This window comes from Ambystoma mexicanum, chromosome 2p (assembly GCF_040938575.1).
Source record: "Ambystoma mexicanum isolate Mex_15411 chromosome 2p, UKY_AmexF1_1, whole genome shotgun sequence".
Taxonomy (NCBI): domain Eukaryota; kingdom Metazoa; phylum Chordata; class Amphibia; order Caudata; family Ambystomatidae; genus Ambystoma; species Ambystoma mexicanum.
Genome location: NC_090923.1, coordinates 8,983,417 through 9,003,116, shown reverse-complemented (window position 1 = coordinate 9,003,116; position 19,700 = coordinate 8,983,417). Strand labels below are relative to the sequence as shown.

The 19,700-nt window shown below is 46.4% G+C and overlaps 1 protein-coding gene across 1 annotated transcript in view; it reads right to left on the bottom strand.

Annotated features, from left to right (window-relative positions):
- Positions 1–19,700, bottom strand: part of LOC138566132 (zinc finger protein 850-like) — a 459,100-nt gene that overhangs the window by 407,017 nt on the left and 32,383 nt on the right. Inside the window, exon 3 of the mRNA XM_069643136.1 lies at positions 16,462–16,578. The gene's annotated coding sequence lies outside the window, so the exon portion shown is untranslated. The remainder of the gene's footprint in view (positions 1–16,461; positions 16,579–19,700) is intronic.

The following is a 19,700-nucleotide window of genomic DNA, read 5'->3' as shown; positions in this document are numbered from 1 at the left end:
GAGGGTGGGCAGGTGTTGACAAAACAATATTAACCATATTGTTGTTGGAGTAATCCAAGTGGCCATTATCCTTTTGAAGAGTAGCACCTTCCGCAAGATTAGATGCTAAGGTAGCTGCTAGACATTCTTCCTGTGTATCTATCGAGATATCATGAGTTCCGTTAAAGGTACAACTATTGTAAGCTGTATTGCGTGGAATAATACCCATAGCATTGAGTACCTCAGACTTATCGCTGACATGAATTTGAGCCTGGGCCAGGGTTTTAAGGAGTAAAGGGTTAAAGGGGACAACTACTGGATCATGATGTAAATTCCCCAGTATAGCCGCGGAGGGAGCATCTAACTGAGTAGTAACTGGTGCAACAGAAGGTAAATTACCAGTAGCAGATGGAGTCGAAGCCAGTGAGGCCTCCATAGCTGTCTGACTTCGCAGTCCCTTACGTGTCATTCAGAGAGAACCAAGACCCAGGAGGGAAATACAGGGGACTTAAGAAAATAACAATACTGGGTTAAGCTAAAAGTAAACCTGAGTTACAATGATGAATGTTTTCCTTAAAATACAGAAAACAACGTACACAACAGTTGATAGAATTATGAACACTGCGATCTAAAAAATATAGCACTAAAAAACCAGAGGCAAACTCAGGCGAAAATGACAATTGTCCCAAGAACACTCTTGGATTAGAAATACAAAAGGAAATGGATCTATGCAGCCCCCCCCCCCCACCATAAAAAAATAGAGAGAACAACTGTATAATGAACTAGAATTGATAATGTTCTTAGTCAATACATAATCAAAATATATTGATTTTAGGAGTAGCCACTATCGTCAAGAGAACCAAGAGAAGCGCATAGTCACAGGGTAGGGAACGCCCGACAGCTTGTGGAGCTGCCAGAGTCCGACTCTCCACCCCAAACCCTTAGAGCTGAAGAGGTGCTTGAGAATGAATTATGCAGCACAAGACACAAGTTCAGGTTACTCACAGGTCACAGCCAAACAGCACAACAGCGACTCCAGCCCTTACTGCCTCCAGGGCTTAACGCCGCAAGGGTGCTTGGGCCGGCAATTTGTGGCACAGATCAGTCACGTGATGCATCACGTGCCCCTAGATGGCCCCACCTCCTCCAGGAAGCAGGGGGAGCAGCAAGAGCACGGCTCGCAGTGCTGCTCGGAGCGGAATTATTGCAGGTAAATTGGAACGTAAAAACGTTCAGAGCACCAAGCACAATGTGTTCTCACACAGGAAACAAAAGCCACGCCGCTCGGGCGGTTGGGCCGGCAATTTGTGGCACAGATCAGTCACGTGATGCATCACGTGCCCCTAGATGGCCCCGCCGCCTGCAGGAAGCAGGGGGAGCAGCAAGAGCACGGCTCGCAGTGCTGCTCGGAGCAGAGTTATTGCAGGTAAGTTGGAACGTAAAAACATTCAGAGCACCAAGCACAATGCGCTCTCACACAGGAAACACAGGCCACCAGGCACAGTCTCTTAGAATGTGTACTGAAGAACCACAATACATACCTAAGGTCTTTCTTCTCACCCTTTCTGTGTGGGATAACGGGCCCTTCACGGTCCCAATTTGCATGGGCTCTTCTGGAGAGAGTGTCTTTGTATTTCTAGGAAGGAATTCCAAATGAACATGAGGATCTTTGCCCTTCTTTCTCTCATGATTGCGTTTTTGTAATCGATAATCTATCTGCATAGTGATCGAAATCATCTCTGCCAAGTTGGACGGTCTAGGAATCTTGGACACCTCGACCTTGAGCTCTTCAGACAGCCCTCGCCGAAATAAAGTAATAAGACCGTCATCTGGCCATCCAGTCGGAGGACAGTTGTTTAAAGAGTGTGATATAGGAAATAAGGTCTCTTGATCCCTGCTTTAAATCAAGTAGTTTTTCCTGAATTGATACAGAAATTTATTTTCGACCAAACATGGTCTTCAAGCTATTGGTGAAAGCAGTATAGGAATCAAGAATGATATTTCCCGAAGTAACCAAGGTAGAAGAGTCCAGTGGCAAATGCGGGGGAGTCAAGGTGGATAATTAAGTCTCCAAGGACGAGAAGCTGGGAGGTGGAGGCAAGAAGAGAAGAGGCGAGGTCAGACCACGCCGAGAGGAAGTGGGAGACCGGGCAGGGGTCCTGTAGATGGTGGCAAGGGTCGATGAGAGGGGTGGAGAGACCACCAAACCTGCAGACGAGGCATTCAAAGGAAGAGTAGGTCTGAGTGGGAATGATAGTAGCAGAGATCCAATCAGGAAAGATCAAGGAAACTCTGCCTCCAGAACGGTTAGGCCTGGGCTTAGAGAGGGTAATGTAGCCCTCAGGGGGGAGAGTGTCAAAAGCTGTGACAGAGCTGGCAGTAAACCACATGTCTGTGAGAGCGAGAAAGTCAAGGTCAAAGTCTTCAAGAAGGAGACAGATGTTAGAAAAGTGTTTAACAACAGATCGAGAGTTGAGGGTCGCTAGGTGAAGCTGGTTGCCTCCTTTGGAGGACTTCTGAGGAGGGATACAGGGATGTGGTATGCCCATCAGTGGTGGAGACAGAAGGAAAAGTGAAGGGACAAAGGAGGAAGTTGATGAGAGATGGAAGATGCCTATCAAGAAGGAGAAGGTTGGGCTGAGAGCCCGGTGCCATGACAGTGCCATTCAGATAGACATTAATCATGCACCTAGAGGATGAGAAGCCTGCCAAGACTACTTCCCATCTGGTGCCGCCATTAATGGGCGAAGAAGAGAAAGGAGAGAGGACGTATACCATATGCAGAGTCCAAAGGTAAGGGCAGCAAGCAACAAAGAGCATGTCAGTGACAGTCTGCCTGACGTAGGTGTTGGCAATGGGCAGGCTTGGAATGGACACCAGGAGATCTTTTGGGAACATTTTTCTTCCAGAATTCGAGAGAGAGGTAGGATAGTTGATAGAGTAGCAGTTGGAGTAGATGGGAGAGATGGTGAGCACCATGCAATTTATTATTATTATTATATGTTTTAGTTAGAAGTTTGGAAGATATACCTGCAACTATCAGTATGTCTCCCAGAGCTTCCTGTCAAGTTAATTCCTGGGAGCATAATAACACACTTCCTGTTCACACTGAAAGCAAGAAATCCACTTGAGGAGTCACTCAGTGGGAGAACACCTGCTCTAGAACTTCCTGACAGAGCTCCCACTACTGGTAGGCTAAACTCTGTCTGCCGTGACATTCTCCATATCAGGAAGATGGGCAGTCATCAGAGAGACTATTTTCCCTGGAGCCTAGAAACACAATTGCATTGTTTATCTGCCTAGAAGCCATGACCTGCACCACATTGTTTTTTGGAGGTACTGCAAGGCTACTCTGTTGCCTGTCAGGACCAGCACAGTTCTGCCCATCACAGAGGAGAGGAAGGCAGACAGCCGGATTCCTCTCAGCTCCAGCAAGTTGATGTGATTCTGCGACTGAGAGGAAACCACAGTCGTTCATAGTCAGGTCCAACGGGTGAGTGCCCCAACCTGGCAGGGATGCATGTGTGACTATCACCACCCAAGGCAAGTACTGAACACAAATTCTAATAAAATAAATTTCAAATAAGGCTTAAAGTACAGTTCCCCTGAATGGCACCATATTCAGTGATAAGGGGCATTTTTACCCGGTTGATGTCTTGCACTTCGTTCAAATCTCTTTGCTGGCAGGAAAGTGGCATCGCCTGCCGTTGATGGAGATATTCTTGAGAAAATACACCAGGGGCTGTTACGTGATTTGTGTCTCTCAAGTCCTGTTAACTAATTGTGTACTTCAGCAGATGATGCCTAATGAGTTCACTGCTTGGGACTTGTCATGGTGGCCATTTGCTTCCCTGCTCATCCCTTCGTACTTTTCGTTAACGCTACATCCCAGTTCCACAATCTATCAGGTATGTTCTTTAACCCAATTATTCATTCTCTTCCCTGCAGTTAAAAGAAACTGGTGACATATAAAAACTCACTCTAAGTGACCAAATAAAATTGAGCCTTCCTGGAAAAGATATTGATTTAAAGAAATCCTATGAAAACAGCCAAACATTTTGGGGGAGTCAGCGATTATTGTTATTATCAGACAATGTTCATTTACTATTTTTTAGTATAGAGGACAATGATCACTATTTACATCAATAAATAAGAAAAGGGAAACATTAATTGTTAATTTTCTTTTCCCTTTTTTCTTTCCCTTTTTCATTTTTCCTTAACAGACCAAAATCGTTTTCTCCTGATGAACCATTGTAACTGTCAATGGGGAAACACGTGTTGAGAAATTTATGAAAACATTTTGAAAAATGTGTGAAAAAAACACAAAGTTAATTAATTTGTTTGAGAAAACATCTTTTCAACTTTGAAAAAGAGTTTAAAGAAATATTTTGAACAATATGTGAAAAGAACATAAAGTCAATAAATTTGATCTGACTCACGGAACAGAACGTTTTTCATCAAATTATTTAAGGAGTTGGTGCATTAGAGTGACATTTTTTCGCATATTAATGATTTAATGTATTTTTCTTATGTAGTAGCCACACAGATGTATGGGAAACACTCATGCTGACAAAATTTGCATCTCTTGTAAATGGAAACACCTATCTATATTTACCAATCACAAAATAACAAATTGAGCTGTCACCAAGGTAGAGCATAGTTTGGCTACAAATCAAACATTCCTACATGTTCTTTAACCCATTCCAAGTTTAATGAAAATAATGGTTATAAGTTTGGAGTGTTATGATCTGAGATATCCTTTAAATATATGTGTCTAAATATAAATAAATGCTAATTAATCCACATTGATATTTTCTAGCAGTTGTGTTAAGAAGTGTGTTGCCCAAGATTAGGAGCATTATGGCAGTAAATGATCAGAGTTACACATTTCACTCAATGTAGACCGCGCATATTATCACTTTACGTACTTATGAAAAGCAGCGATGTGTGTATACCTCAAAGGGAGCCAATCAACAGCTACTTCTAAGCCACGCCCACTGCTAATGATACATGCACCACTTGGACTGATGGTGATGGGTCCCTAGGGACTGATGGTGATGGGTCCCTAGGTCAGCAGAGGTGAGGCGCTGCTTCTAAGCCACGCCCACTGCTTATGATACATGCATCACTTGGACTGATGGCGATGGGTGCCTGGGGCATCAGAGCTGAGGCGCAGCTTCTAAGGCACGCCCACTGCTTATTATACGTGCATCGCTTGGACTGATGGCCATGGGTCCCTGGGTCAGCAGAGATGAGGCGCTGCTCCTAAGCCACGCCCGCTGCTTATGATACGTGCATCGCTTGGACTGATGGCCATGGGGCCCTGGGTCAGCAGAGGTGAGGCGCTGCTCCTAAGCCGCGCCCGCTGCTTATGATACGTGCATCGCTTGGACTGATGGCCATGGGGCCCTGGGTCAGCAGAGGTGAGGGGCGCTGCTCCTAAGCCGCGCCCGCTGCTTATGATACGTGCATCGCTTGGACTGATGGCCATGGGGCCCTGGGTCAGCAGAGGTGAGGCGCTGCTCCTAAGCCGCGCCCGCTGCTTATGATACGTGCATCGCTTGGACTGATGGCCATGGGGCCCTGGGTCAGCAGAGGTGAGGCGCTGCTCCTAAGCCGCGCCCGCTGCTTATGATACGTGCATCGCTTGGACTGATGGCCATGGGGCCCTGGGTCAGCAGAGGTGAGGCGCTGCTCCTAAGCCGCGCCCGCTGCTTATGATACGTGCATCGCTTGGACTGATGGCCATGGGTCCCTGGGTCAGCAGAGGTGAGGCGCTTCTTCTAAGCCACGCCCACTGCTTATGATACGTGCATCACTTGGACTGATGGCCATGGGTCCCTGGTCAGCAGAGGTGAGGCGCTGCTCCTAAGCCACGCCCACTGCTTATGTTACGCGCATCACTTGGACTGATGGCCATGGGTCGCTGGGGCATCAGAGGTGAGGCGCTGCTCCTAAGCCACGCCCACTGCTTATGATACGTGCATCACTTGGACTGATGGCCATGGGTCCCTGGGTCAGCAGAGGTGAGGCATCGTTTGGACTGATGGCCATGGGGCCCTTGATACATGCATCACTTGGACTGATGGCCATGGGGCCCTAGGTCAGCAGAGGTGAGAAGATACTTCTACCCAGGGACCCATTGCAGCTGTCACAGCTTGCTAAGGGTGGTGTGCAGCCAGAGGAAAGTAGCATGGCTAGAGCCCTGTGCCTGTGCTGTGGAATATTGATTTCCTGATTTGCCATCTTCGGTGCCCACTCAAACTCTCAATTATTAAAAAAGTGTTTATAGAAAAAATATTTTTGCCTGGTCCGTTTATCGTGACTGGGGCATGAGGTTTATTATTAGCGATGCTACTGTCATCTCTAAAAAGCCGGCCGCTTGCTGGGAGCCACCCGGTACAATTGTCTGTGGTCCAGGGGTGACCACGAGCCCCTTCATCTCCACCTCCTGAAAGGCTGTGAAAATTGACCCTTGGTCATCAGTCATTCATGTTTAAAACACCCTATCTGATTTTGATTTTGATTTATTTATGATCGTGCATCTGACGGAATTAATTGTATCTGGGTGCAGATGTTGGGATAATACATACATTTGTGATGGCTATGTTTCATATAGACAGCATTAAACTGTGTACAGTCATCATACAGTTCCGTTGAAACTATAATATAGTCGATGGTAGAAGCGGCCTCCCATTTGACCAGGTAAAGGCTTGAACCAAATCATTGGCCACATTACCATCAAGAATTGTCATGTTCCAATCGGAGAACCAAGTATCCCACAAATCTCGGTTAGTCTTGTTTGTGTTTGATCTTGCTGTTTGTCTAACAGAGGAAGAGCTGTAGGCATTACAGTCTTCTCCTATTATAATGAGATTGTCAACAAAGGAGATGTGTATTTCTGTCAGAATTGTCGAGAGATCGTCAAGGAATGACAGGATGCTCTTATTCGATGAGTTCCAATAGATATTAATGAGGATCAATCCTCTTGGAATTTCTCCCCATCTAATTAAGCATCTGACGACGATGATTCCTGCAATGTCACGACTTATGCAATTAATGTTTTGTCCTATCCTGCTACAAATGGCTATTAGCAGGCCCACAGAAGGCCTTCCTCCATTAGGACATGTGGCGAGTTGGTATGTCTCTTATAAATCCATCCAGGTGGACATTGTGCATAAGCCACGTTTCTTGAAGGAGAATCAAATCTTCATCTTTGAAGATCATTTTACTCGTTTCATGGTCCCTGTAGGATGAGGGACCTCTAGTATTCCAGCTTAAAATTGAAAGGTCTCTTTTCTTTTTTCCCTACAGCAAATCTTCATTGGCATTAAGGCTTTGTAGCACTTCAGACAAGATGTCTGGTAGAAGGGCCCACAGTTTGATTTTGAGTTGGACACTGTGGCTTTGCCACCAGCTCGCAATGTGATATCCGTTGGAGGGCTTTGGTGTTTGTCTTACTTTGATCATCTGTGTCTTTGCCTTGTGTTTTTAGGATCGCTGATGGTATTTGAGGAAGTTTAACGAACACTTTGATGCTCACATTTCATAATCCGTCCACACACATTAATAATGCATTCCTTCATTCATTTGAGCTCAGAATGAGTTCCACTATATGAGTCCAATTTTCATGAGGGAAGGAGTTCCCATCAATGTCTTTGCTCGAAAAAAGATACAGATCTGGTACTTTTTTTGTGTGGGCCAGTATGTTGGTACGAATTAGTGCTCTGTGCCCTGTTGTTCAAGATGTTTGTCTCAACCAGAGTTTTGGCGCAGCAAATAACTTAATACTTCCAGGTGATTGGGCGGAATTCCGTCCTGAAGGGCTTATAGATTGCCTGAAGTTGGCGCTGCAGATATCACTGGAATTTGAGGAGACTTTGAATTTTCAGCATTCGCATATTCTACAATACAAGGGCCATGTTCCTTACAGAAAATAGGTGGTAGTGGCAGCGGTTTTTGCGGGACTGAGGTTGCAATCACCCAATCCACTGCCTGGCAACCGCTACTAGACTTTGATTTTAACTCTCTTTCTTGAGATGTCGATGCTTTTATTTCTATACATTCTGAAGGCTCATTGCTTTTTGTATATTTTATTATGACAGGCTGGAGTACCTGTTATATTAGGGACAATTCTCTTATCGGTCCAGCATTCAGTTTATGTGATTTTATTTGAAGCTTTGAAAACGTTTTTTTTGCTTGATATTTTTTTTGTTTCTTTGGCTTTCATTTTCCATCCGGTTGACTGTGTCGTCTTTGTTTTCGCTTGAGATCTTCAGATTTTTCTTAGGCCCTTTTTTCATTTTTTTCTTCTATCGATGATCATTTGTGCTGAACTGTTCCTCGGTTTTATCTTGATTTTGATCTGGTGTGTTTTAGTGGCTGCCGCGTTTCTTCTAGTTGGAGTAAGAGAACGGACCGGTCTGTTATTGACAGGCCTAGGTGCTCCGATTTGGGCCAGTTCTTGTTCATTTACCATTTGGGACAATCTCATGAACTCCTCCAGAGCTGATGCAGAACGCAGTGTATCATCACCACTCCTCCAGAGCTGATGCAGAAAGTGGCGTATCATCACCACTCCTCCGGAGCTGATGCAGAAAACGGCGTATCCTCACCACTCCTCCAGAGCTGATGCAGAAAGTGGCGTATCATCAACACTCCTCCAGAGCTGATGCAGAAAGCGGCGTATAATCACCACTCCTCCAGAGCTGATGCAGAAAGCGGCATATCATCACCACTCCTCCAGAGCTGATGCAGAAAGCGCTGTATCATCACCACTCCTCCATAGCTGATGCAGGAAGCGCCGTATCATCACCACTCCTCCAGAGCTCATGCAGAAAGTGGTGCATCATCAACACTCCTCCAGAGCTGATCACCACTCCTCCAGAGCAGATGCAGAAAGCGGTGTATCATCACCACTCATCCAGAGCTGATGCAGAAAGTGGTATATCATCACCACTCCTCCAGAGCTGATGCAGAAAGCGGCGTATAATCACCACTCCTCCAGAGCTGATGCAGAAAGCGGCGTATCATCACCACTCCTCCAGAGCTGATGCAGAAAGCGCCGTATCATCACCACTCCTCCATAGCTGATGCAGGAAGCGCCGTATCATCACCACTCCTCCAGAGCTCATGCAGAAAGTGGTGCATCATCAACACTCCTCCAGAGCTGATCACCACTCCTCCAGAGCAGATGCAGAAAGCGGTGTATCATCACCACTCCTCCAGAGCTGATGCAGAAAGTGGTATATCATCACCACTCCTCCAGAGCTCATGCAGAAAGTGGTGTATCATCACCACTCCTCCAGAGCTGATCACCACTCCTCCAGACCTCATGCAGAAAGCAGTGTATCATCACCACTCCTCCAGATCCGATGCAGAAAGCGGCGTATCATCACCACTCCTCCAGCGCTAATGCAGAAAGCGATGTATCATCACCACTTCTCCAGTATCATCACCACTCCTCCATTGCTGATGCAGAAAGCGGTGTATCATCACCACTCCTCCAGAGCTGATGCAGAAAGCAGCGTAACATCACCACTCCTCCAGAGCTGATGCAGAAAGCGGCTGCAGACAGCGGTGTATCATCACCAGTCCTCCAAGGCTTATGCAGAAAGGGGTGTATCACCACCACTCCTCCAGTGCTGATGCAGAAAGTGGTGTATCATCACCACTCCTCCAAGGCTAATGCAGAAAGTGGTGTATCATCACCACTCCTCCAGTGATGATGCAGAAAGTGGTGTATCATCACCACTCCTCCAGAGCTGATGCAGAAAGCGGTGTATCATCACCACTCCTCCAGAGCTGATCACCACTTCTCCAGAGCTGATGCAGAAAGCAGTGTATCATCACCACTCCTCCAGAGCTGATGTAGAAAGTGGCATATCATCACCTCTCCTCCGGAGCTGATGTAGAAAGCGGTGTATCATCACCACTCCTCCAGAGCTGATGCAGAAAGCGGTGTATCATCACCACCCCTCCAGAGCTGATGCAGAAAGCGGTGTATCATCACCACTCCTCCAGAGCTGATGCAGAAAGTGGTGTATCATCACCACTCCTCCAAGGCTAATGCAGAAAGTGGTGTATCATCACCACTCCTCCAAGGCTTATGCAGAAAGTGGTGTATCACCACCACTCCTCCAGTGCTGATGCAGAAAGTGGTGTATCATCACCACTCCTCCAAGGCTAATGCAGAAAGTGGTGTATCATCACCAGTCCTCCAGTGATGATGCAGAAAGTGGTGTATCATCACCACTCCTCCAGAGCTGATGCAGAAAGCAGTGTATCATCACCACTCCTCCAGAGCTGATGAGGAAAGTGGCATATCATCACCTCTCCTCCGGAGCTGATGCAGAAAGCGGTGTATCATCACCACTCCTCCAGAGCTGATGCAGAAAGTGGTGTATCATCACCACTCCTCCAGAGCTGATGCAGAAAGCGGTGTATCATCACCACTCCTCCAGAGCTGATGCAGAAAGTGGTGTATCATCACCACTCCTCCAGAGCTGATGCAGAAAGCGGTGTATCATCACCACTCCTCCAGAGCTGATGCAGAAAGTGGTGTATCATCACCACTCCTCCATAGCTGATGCAGAAACATCACCATACAAGGGTTAATTCACGTCTTCAGCTGTCTCGCTTTTGCATTGTTGTTACATTTCTTTGAATCTATTAGTGTAACTGTGAAGTCCTTCCACATGAGTTCATTAAATTCTTTCTGGGAATGAACATCCTGTTTTGACATCATCGAGCATAGTTGTATGCTCTTTGTAGTTAGATATAGCAAGTCGAGCGGATCTTTCACTTCAGTATCAAGGGCTGTACTTGGGCCCACCAAGGACGGCTCACAGCTGCCTACTTCTTTGGATGATTCCATTAGGATGCCTGAGTACATGTGAACTTCTTTTTCTAAGGAGTCAAACACATTAACAAGGGAGCTCAGTACGGAACTTAGCGCCTTCAGGGGGGTGTCTTGAGGAAGCTCCATTGTTGTTTTGCATTGTGGATTGCTCCGCTGTGGGAGAGAAGGTCTCTCTCTTACATCTGTGCTCCCACTGGGGGGAGCAAACTGGATGTTCGTGGAGTCATCAGGTTATGAAGAACTTGTGCACTGTCGATTAGGTCATCTTTCCCCACGTATGGATTTCTATATGCTTCCTGGGGCCTATCATTGAGTATATTTTCTCTCATGAGAGGTGCTCATCTGGCTCCTTCACCAGTGGGGCCTTGCTGTGTTCTGGTTACATCGGAGAGGTTATTAAATGCGTCCAGACTCTGCGATCATTGTTTGCAACTTGCCAAATCGCATATAGCTTTTTTCACAGTTGTGGTAGAGATTGTATACTCAAGTTTCAGGGCTCTTGAGTCTTTGAGCAAGTGCCTAGGCTCAGGGGGAAAGTTCAAACAATGCGGGGCTGACGATCCTATAACACCGTCTTCATCTGAGACTGTAGAAGTTATCAGGTGAGGAGCCGTAGTTGAAATAGGCATAGAAAAAGGATTTGACATTCTGCGTTGATTGTCTTGCATCACCCCGCAAGGGCACATTTGGGCGCTCTTAAATTGTATTTCATTGTGGCACTTCTTGGATTATACTTGCTTTATAGTGGAGAGGAGCTTAGTCGGAATGTCTGGTGCTAGTCGGTGGGAAAACCTTATTACCCACGTTTTCCTTTTCTGGTCACTTTAGTTTGTTGCCACTCAGAAATTCACACTCGTCTGCAGAGATGGTTTTTTTTGTGTGCTGTGTGATCAAGAAACTTTAAAATGGTATCAGTGAATCATTTATCAGTTGCCCAGTAAAAGGGTGAGTTGAAGCTTCTCCAGGGCTGCGCTGAAAGTTGTGCGGTGAGATCTGCCAGCATAGACTCGTTCGTGCAGAGCCCTCCGGTCCTCTGGCTCTCCGACGAACACAGCCAACACACTCGCTGCACTTTGGCACGCTTCGCTTCAGCAGGCGAATATATTGCCAGGTCCGCCTTTACAAAGGCAACTGCAGAAAGACTCCCCACAGTTCCGTATACAGCAAGGAGAAAAGAAGCTTGTGACCGCCAACAGACTTGAAGCACTGTTTCAAATGATGAAACAATTGATGTTCAGTTTAACCCCTTAAGTGCCAAGGATGAGCTATCTCATCCTTAGCACTACATTTTCAGTGCCAAGGACGAGATAGCTCGTCCTTTTGGCACGCCACTTTGTGCGATCATTCCAGATCGCACACAACTAAAATCCAACCCCCGGGCTATGTGAAACTGAAAGTAAATTTCACTGCTGCAGCCATTTGCGGCCCTCTTTGGATGGGGAGCGTCTCATTGGATGGGGGGGCATCTCATGTAGCCCTCCCTGGGCTAGTGCAATCTGCCCCTAGTAAGGGGCACATGAGATGCCCCCCCATCCATTAGGGGCGGGTGGAGAGGGCCTCCAGGGAACTTTGCAATGGACAGGGGGTGCCCCCACAACATCCCAGGGGCAGATGGGCACAGCAATGTGCCCATCTGCTCCTAGGGCAAGGGCAAAACAAAATAATAATTCAAAACATTTTTTTGGGGGGTGGGGTTGTTGTGGGGGCTTGGTTGTACTCTAAACCACCAGGCAACTTTGCATTGAAAAGTGGGGTGCCCCCAAGCCAAATGGATGGGGGGGCATCCCATGTAGCCCTATCTAGGGGCAAATTGCTATTGCAATCTGGCAATCTGCCCCTTGGAAGTGGAACATGTGTTTTTACTGGGGAGTGAGGGTCACTAGACCACCAGGGATGGCTTGAAAGGGGCGGCAGTGATCACTGCGTGATAGTTATGATTTGTTTTTGCTGGGCAGACCATAGGTAATGAATGTTTTTTGTTGCGTTTACATGTTTTTTTTACGCGAGGAGCTGCAAAGTTATGTGAGTAGTTTTTTTTATTATTCTACAGTTAGGGCCCATTGTCAGTGGGGTGGGTGGGGCTAGGGCTGGATTGTTGGTGGTGTGGGCAGGAGTGGGCAGTTTGGGGAGGTATTTTGGCGGGCTGGGACACAATTGCAGGGTCAGGCCACAAATTGCCCCCCATGCCAGCAGAACATTGATGTTTCCCTAGGAGAGGCTGTCTCCCATGTGGGTTGACCGTCCGCAAGCCCAGGCTGTACCTCTGGCTTTGCTGCGTTACAGATTTTACCTCCAGGGAGGAATGGGGACCCTTCTGGGGCTCTGTTGAACTGCCGCTGGACTTTGGGACGGTCGACCCACATGGGAGACAGGCGCTCCAGGCCGGAGGCATCACCTCGGACCAGTCTGGAGTTCTGGCTGGCCTGCTTTACAGCTTTTCCCTCTGGGAAAGGACAGGGACCCTGTCGGGGCTCCCTGGGTCTGCTGCTGGGCATGGGGATGGTCAACCCACATGGAAGACAGCCTCACAAGGCCAGGGACATCAGCCCCCACCTTCCGTGTGCTCTGGCTGGCCTGAATTACAGGGCAGCCTGAATGAAAAAGGGTAAAATTGCCTACATCTCACAAAACTGATTGTAACCTTATAAAAATATGTTTCTTTGGTTTCCAGTCAACCTGTTCCAACAGGCAAGCTCTGTACAAATGGATTACATAAGACACATGAGAAGACAAGAACAGGAATATCCAGCGAAAAGGAAGTCAATGAGCTATATAGAAGAAGGAAATGAAGGAAAGGCGGTAAGACTGAAGTAGATAACCTAAGGTGGAGTACAGAGGACTCAAGGAAGAAAACAAGGGAGCAGCAGTCAGGAAAACAGTAGGGCTGCAAAGTAGGAAGCAGGTCTGTAGTCAAGAGTGGTACTAGGTGCAGGCAAACTGTAGTGGACTGCGGAGGACTGTAGTAGGCTGCAAGGCAGGGAGTCCAGAAGAACAGGACAGAGAGAGATTAGTAGTAGGCGACAGACAGAGGGCCCAAAAGAATTGGGCCATGAGATAGGGAGCCCAGAGGAGCAGGGCTGTAGGCAGCTAAGTGTAAAACATGCTGTAAGGCAGAGGAGTGTAGCAAGCCGCAAGGCAGGGAGCCCAGAGGACAAGGGCTGTAGGTAGCAGAGGGAGCAGGCTGCAAGGAAGGAGCCCAGAGGACAAGGGCTGTAGGCAGCGAAGAGGTGCAGGCTGCAAGATAGGGAGCCCAGGGAACAAGGGCTTGGAGACAGCAGAGGGTTGCAAGCTGCAAGGTAGGGAGCTAAGGCACCCTGGACTGAGTTGCCTTGCCAACTCAAGTCGCACTCTGGTGTGATTGGCCCAAGTAGTGAGCCACCCCGCTCACCACTTAGCGTGTTTTGAGTGACAGCTAGGCTGAATGAATGGGGATTTTCTGCATAAAAGCAGGGCTTTTGGGACTGGATCTTCAGAAGTCGCCACAGGACCTAAGAATCCGACGAGGGTAAAGCTGAGCCGACCTGCAATGACGACACCTGCGGTGGAGCCCTGCTGACCCGACTCACCACTTCCCGACGACAGAGGAGATCTCCCCGCCGGAGAGTCTCTTCCCCTGACTGGTGGGAACAACCAGTCCCTTTTGCTTTTTCTTCGTTCCAGGACGTAGTGGTCGAATTGCCCGTGCAGAGCACCCCGGCAACCGGATAGCCACTACCCCTGTACTGCGACCAAAAGGTGGTGCCTTGTGACGGAGCACTCCGCGGCTGGTCTCTTCCCTGGTGGTGCACCGGACTTCACTTTTCTTCGACGATGAGATCATCTCTTCTCTTGGCAAAGACCCGACGTGCATCCACCACCAGGAACAACTGCCCCCGCCGGAGCTGTCTCTCCACAAACAAGGTACCGTGTCCGCCTGGCTTCCCTTGTGTCGGTTAGCGTGAGGTGTCTGAATCCTCGCCTCTCCATTGGGTCACCTCCAAGCTGTCTCATCTCTCTGTTCGGAACTGGTCCAATCTTTCTATAACAATTTGCGACAAAGACTCGAAGTGCATTTCCACTGTGATACTGTCTGGGACATATCGCCTTGCCTCTCTCCGAGTGGGCCTGGCCTCTGAACTTTAAGATCTACAGTGAACCCTGCCTTACTTGCCTTGCATTTGTTCGTAAAAGCGTTGGTACTGAGTTGATTTCATACCCTGCCTCTCTCTCCCGTCCTAACGAATACTAGAGTGCCATCTAGGTTAAAGCATTCACCTCTGTCTGCAAATAAGTGGTGGCGTTGAACCTAGACTTGTCGAACTATTGTTAGGGGGATTGATTTTTCTTATAGTAATTGTGCTTGAAGTGTTTACCGTATTAGTGCCCGAGTGTTTTTCATAGATGTGTTTTATAAATAAATAACTATATATCTTTACACCGAAGCCTTGTTCTGTGTTTGCTTGTTCTACTGTGTAAATTGCCCTATTTTGTATACTCCACATACTGCCTACCTCTTCTTGAGGGAAGTCTGACTGCTCAGCCACAGCTACCAAGTGAATCTGTGTGGTACAGACTGCTACCAAGTGGGTTCACCGCCAAACACCCCAGAGGGAACTGCACAGGTTTCCACCTAACACTTAAGTATTCTAGTATTCTAGTTAGGGAAATGACTGCCTAAACCTTACAAGAGTTGCTACAGTCTTTGCCTACCTGTGATTGTTGCTCTTGACTTGACTTATAACCTAATACTGTAGAGTTAATTCAATAAGTGTTTTTTTTCTAACCTGACTGAAGTCACTCCGTGTGTGGATAGGAGAAGGAGGGTTCTAGGAAGGCGGGGTACTACACCGAGGCTGGGAGTGAGGACGTGCAGGCTTAATTGTGTGCAGGCAGTTTTTGGGGGTTGGCAAGAAAAGAACATGCATACTTTGTTCCTTAACCATTTATCCCAGAGATCTGCAGTGGCCAGCTCACAAGATGGAGGATTGGGCAGTGACCCAGGGCAAGTTGGAGTTTCCCCTCTGTAACATTCTACAATGGAATGTTAAGGACAGGTCGGAGGTGAACTCTTTTCCCAACTGCCTTTCATCATAATTGTCATAAGAAGAAGTCATGTTTTCATTTGCTCCTTTGAGGCCTACCTTTTTGAAGGTGACCAGGACAGTAGATGAAGATTGAGGAAAATCAGCTGCAGCAACTATTTACCGGTGGGAGCGCTGCAATTTGAGAGCTAGTTTTTGATTATTCCAAATTTCACATTCGTTTTTATGACTGCATAACTGGCTAGGACTGATTTTCAGATATTCCCTTTGGTACTAACATTTTAATGTACTGCATTTATATAACGTGATTTTGGTGAGAAGGAACAACCTTCTATGTAAAGAACAAGACAGCCATTTGTTACTCTGAGGAATCGTGTGCAGGAAAGCTGAACTAATTATGTTCCACGCTCCCTTTTGCAGATAAAGTAAAGGCGCACTCTGAAAGGCTCAGGGATTTCACTCACACCTATTGCCGGCAAGATACACGTATAAAAGAAACAAAACCAAAGTTAACTGCAGGGGTGCGCACTTGCCACTAGATGGCGTTTGAAGTTGCGGCTCATGTTAGGAAATACTGTTATAGTTGAAGTAAACACTTACCTTTATTAGATGAGATTGCGGGATCACTTTTGAACTCGTTGCTCTTCTGAGAACTCCAGCAGCCATTTTTCTTTGGCTTTAGGATAGTTGTAGTTTTTTTCAGATAATACTGCAGTTCTAGAAAAGAAGATTACAGATTAGGTCAGCTACGTTTTTACATGTAAAAAAACACTTTGGAGAAGTAGTATAGTTTACAAAAGTGAAGTTTAAAAGAGTTAGCAGATCACTTGTTTGCTTTAAAGGTTGCTGAGATACAAAAAGACAGAGTTTCCTGAAGAAAAGAAAGGTTATGAATTTGCAAACACAAGACTTTAAGAAATAAGACTTTTCTACTATGAAAATTGGACAGAAGGTTATAAGAAAGGTTTTTCTACAACAGGAATACAAAGCATAAAGTGTTCTTCAGATGCAATCTTCCAGGCATAGGCAGAGGATACCCAGGTACTTCTTGGAGGGAAGTGCTTAGTAATAACATTACTTAATTCTTATACAGAGGGCCCAGCAGAGAATCAAGAAAAGCTCCAGTGTCTTTTGTTATTTTATCCAATTCCCATTTCCCCCACAAGCTGACCTAGGTCTTTCTAAAACTATAAGATCAGTCGGACACAGAGCAGCAGTCGGTGAGGGACTGTGGAGTTCAGCAAGTTCCACAGAGGAAAAATAAAGAGGTATCTGACACATAACAATTTATACTTGCTTTATTTTTACTTATTATTCTAAATGTACATTTGATGTTGTTAGGAGATACAATATTCATTTAGTTTATAATTGCCCTGTGTATATATAAAATAGATTACTATTATTGATACAACTACAAGTGTGTAAGTGTTTCTTTGGGTCTATGTATGTTCGGAATTCTGTGTACTGATTTACAGCTCACATTCTTCCTTCTAAGATAAGTCTGGCTGCTCTGCCACTCTACCAACCTTGGATAGTACAGGCCTACATTAGAAGCCAGGTAAAACTAAGGGATATGTCTTGTAGAGGCCAATCCCAATTGGACTTTAGAAAAATGTTCCTAACTCTTAAGTCATATTTATTAAATGCAAGCACTACCTAGGAAATTACATTACATCAGTGTGTTGGATAAATAGTCTGGGACGAGTGCCAAGTGAACTTGTTATTAGAACACAATGGTTACTTATTGTCAACAAACCCTCAGAACTACAGCACCACATTTCCAGCTGGGAACTTTTAGCAGCTGAACAGATAGTTAAAGTAGGGGAAAGGTGCATTAACCTTGTTCACAACACAAACAAACTTTTTCTTCGTCAAAAAGATGTTGAGCACAGATACTGGCCAGTAGGCTGAATATTTTTTTGTTTAAAACACTTTTTGCTTCTGTCTGATAAGGATGCTAAATAATGGGAGTCAAATACTCATGCCGATAGACTATAAATAGGCCAGGCTTCAAGCCTAGGGACAGTTTTTCTGCTGGCAGAGATGGCAGACGAGGAGAAGAGGACAAGAGCTGGCGGAGAAGACAGAAGGATGGAATCACATCCAGAGGGAGGGGTGTAAGGAACTCACAGTGGCAACAGTAAAGACAGACACAAGTGATCACAGTTCAAGGTTGTTTGTTGAACTTTGCAAATGGATGAGATAAAAGCCTAATCTAAACCTAAATCTAAGTTGGGAGCAAGCTACAACCATCAAATATTAATAATGCAGTCCTGGTGGCATCTTGTCAAATAAAAAGGGCCTATACTAAAAAAAAAAAACTATTGCCAATCCTTACCACTAAGTTACAGAGAAAGTGTCGGATAATGTTTACCAGAAAAGAAAGAAGGGTTCACAAAATGATAAATCAGGAGGGTTTGGCTGTGTCTCCCACCCCGATGTTTTAGGCAGGGGACAAGGTGGGACTTTTGAGCACAACACAATCCTGGGCCTTGCCAGCACAAGGTTACAGTTCCATTCAGCAATATCAGGATCTTCTGGGGCCAAGTCTCTTGCCTACAAAGTCTCTTTCCTTGGAAGGCCTGCTGCACCAAAATTACAAACAAAGAAAAAGTTACTTCGGTGACATGTACCTTGGGCGATTGCTCTTCACCACTTGGATCTCCCTCCACCGGCTATAAGCTTCCATCTGCCGGGTTCACTACGGCCTTTCCAATGCAGCTTGTACTAGTTAAATGTCTTTACTAAACAATTTTCTCTGGTACAGTTACGTGTTGGTGGGCGATGGCTTTTCACCCCTGGATTCCCCTCTTCCGGGCTCAGACCCTTCTCGGTCATTTGCCTCTTCTTGGGTGATGCTTCTTCACCCCTGGGTCACCCTCATCTGGGCTTAGACCCTTCTCGAATGCTAGCCTCCCTTCGTCAGGATCACTGAGGCTTGTATTTTAAGATATTCTCACCTTTGGTATTCGCAAGTCTTAATGTCTTCTTAAACAACTTCCCAATGGGAAGACCCCTCGGACGGGTTCACTCTTGTTGACACAATGTTCATGGGTGTATTACTTTTCACCCCACCTTGCAGGTATCCCTACTCTGAGTTCACACTTGCCAGTTTCACAGTTCAATTTTAGCTTAAACACCATGCAGGATTTACTCTTCTTAGCTCTCCCCTTTGGCATCCCTTTGTCGGGTTCCTATAGCCATCAAAATTCATACTCTTATTCACACTCTTGATAGGAAGTGGGGGTTCACTTCCCATAGCTTTCTTCTGGCAATGGGTTAGAGACTTTCGACAATACACGGGAATTGACGTGACACTCATAGGACCAATCTAACCCTCAAGCCGCCCCTTTCTATGGCCTTCAGGGATTTGCAGTTTACAAAACAGGTCCCAACAGAGCCTTTGCAATGAGCGCCCGCATGGAGCTGGACCGTCTGCAACTGGATGATCTATGCAGTTTGTCTCGCTATCAGCTTTTCCAGACTCACCAACTGTATTGAACTCACCCATTCTTCTGATCTCTGGAGTCAAGGTTAGTGCCATGGTGGTCAGCTTGCCTCTATGCCTGCGTTATCAATGTGGGAAGGCCCTGTGCACCATTGACAACCTTTATTCCACATGGCAGCTGTCGATCCTGGTCTTATGTTTCTTCTTTCGGGGACTTTGGGCGAGGCATCTCCCTCCTTATCTTCCGGTCTTTCCGTCCTGCATCTCTGTCAAAACTGCCATCTTGGATTAGCTGTTTCCTAGTATGGTTCACCTTGCTCACTGTGTTGCTCTCGTGCTCTGCCGTTTATCCCTGTCGAGAAAGTAAAGGGCCGTCAGGTGTTCATGGTTA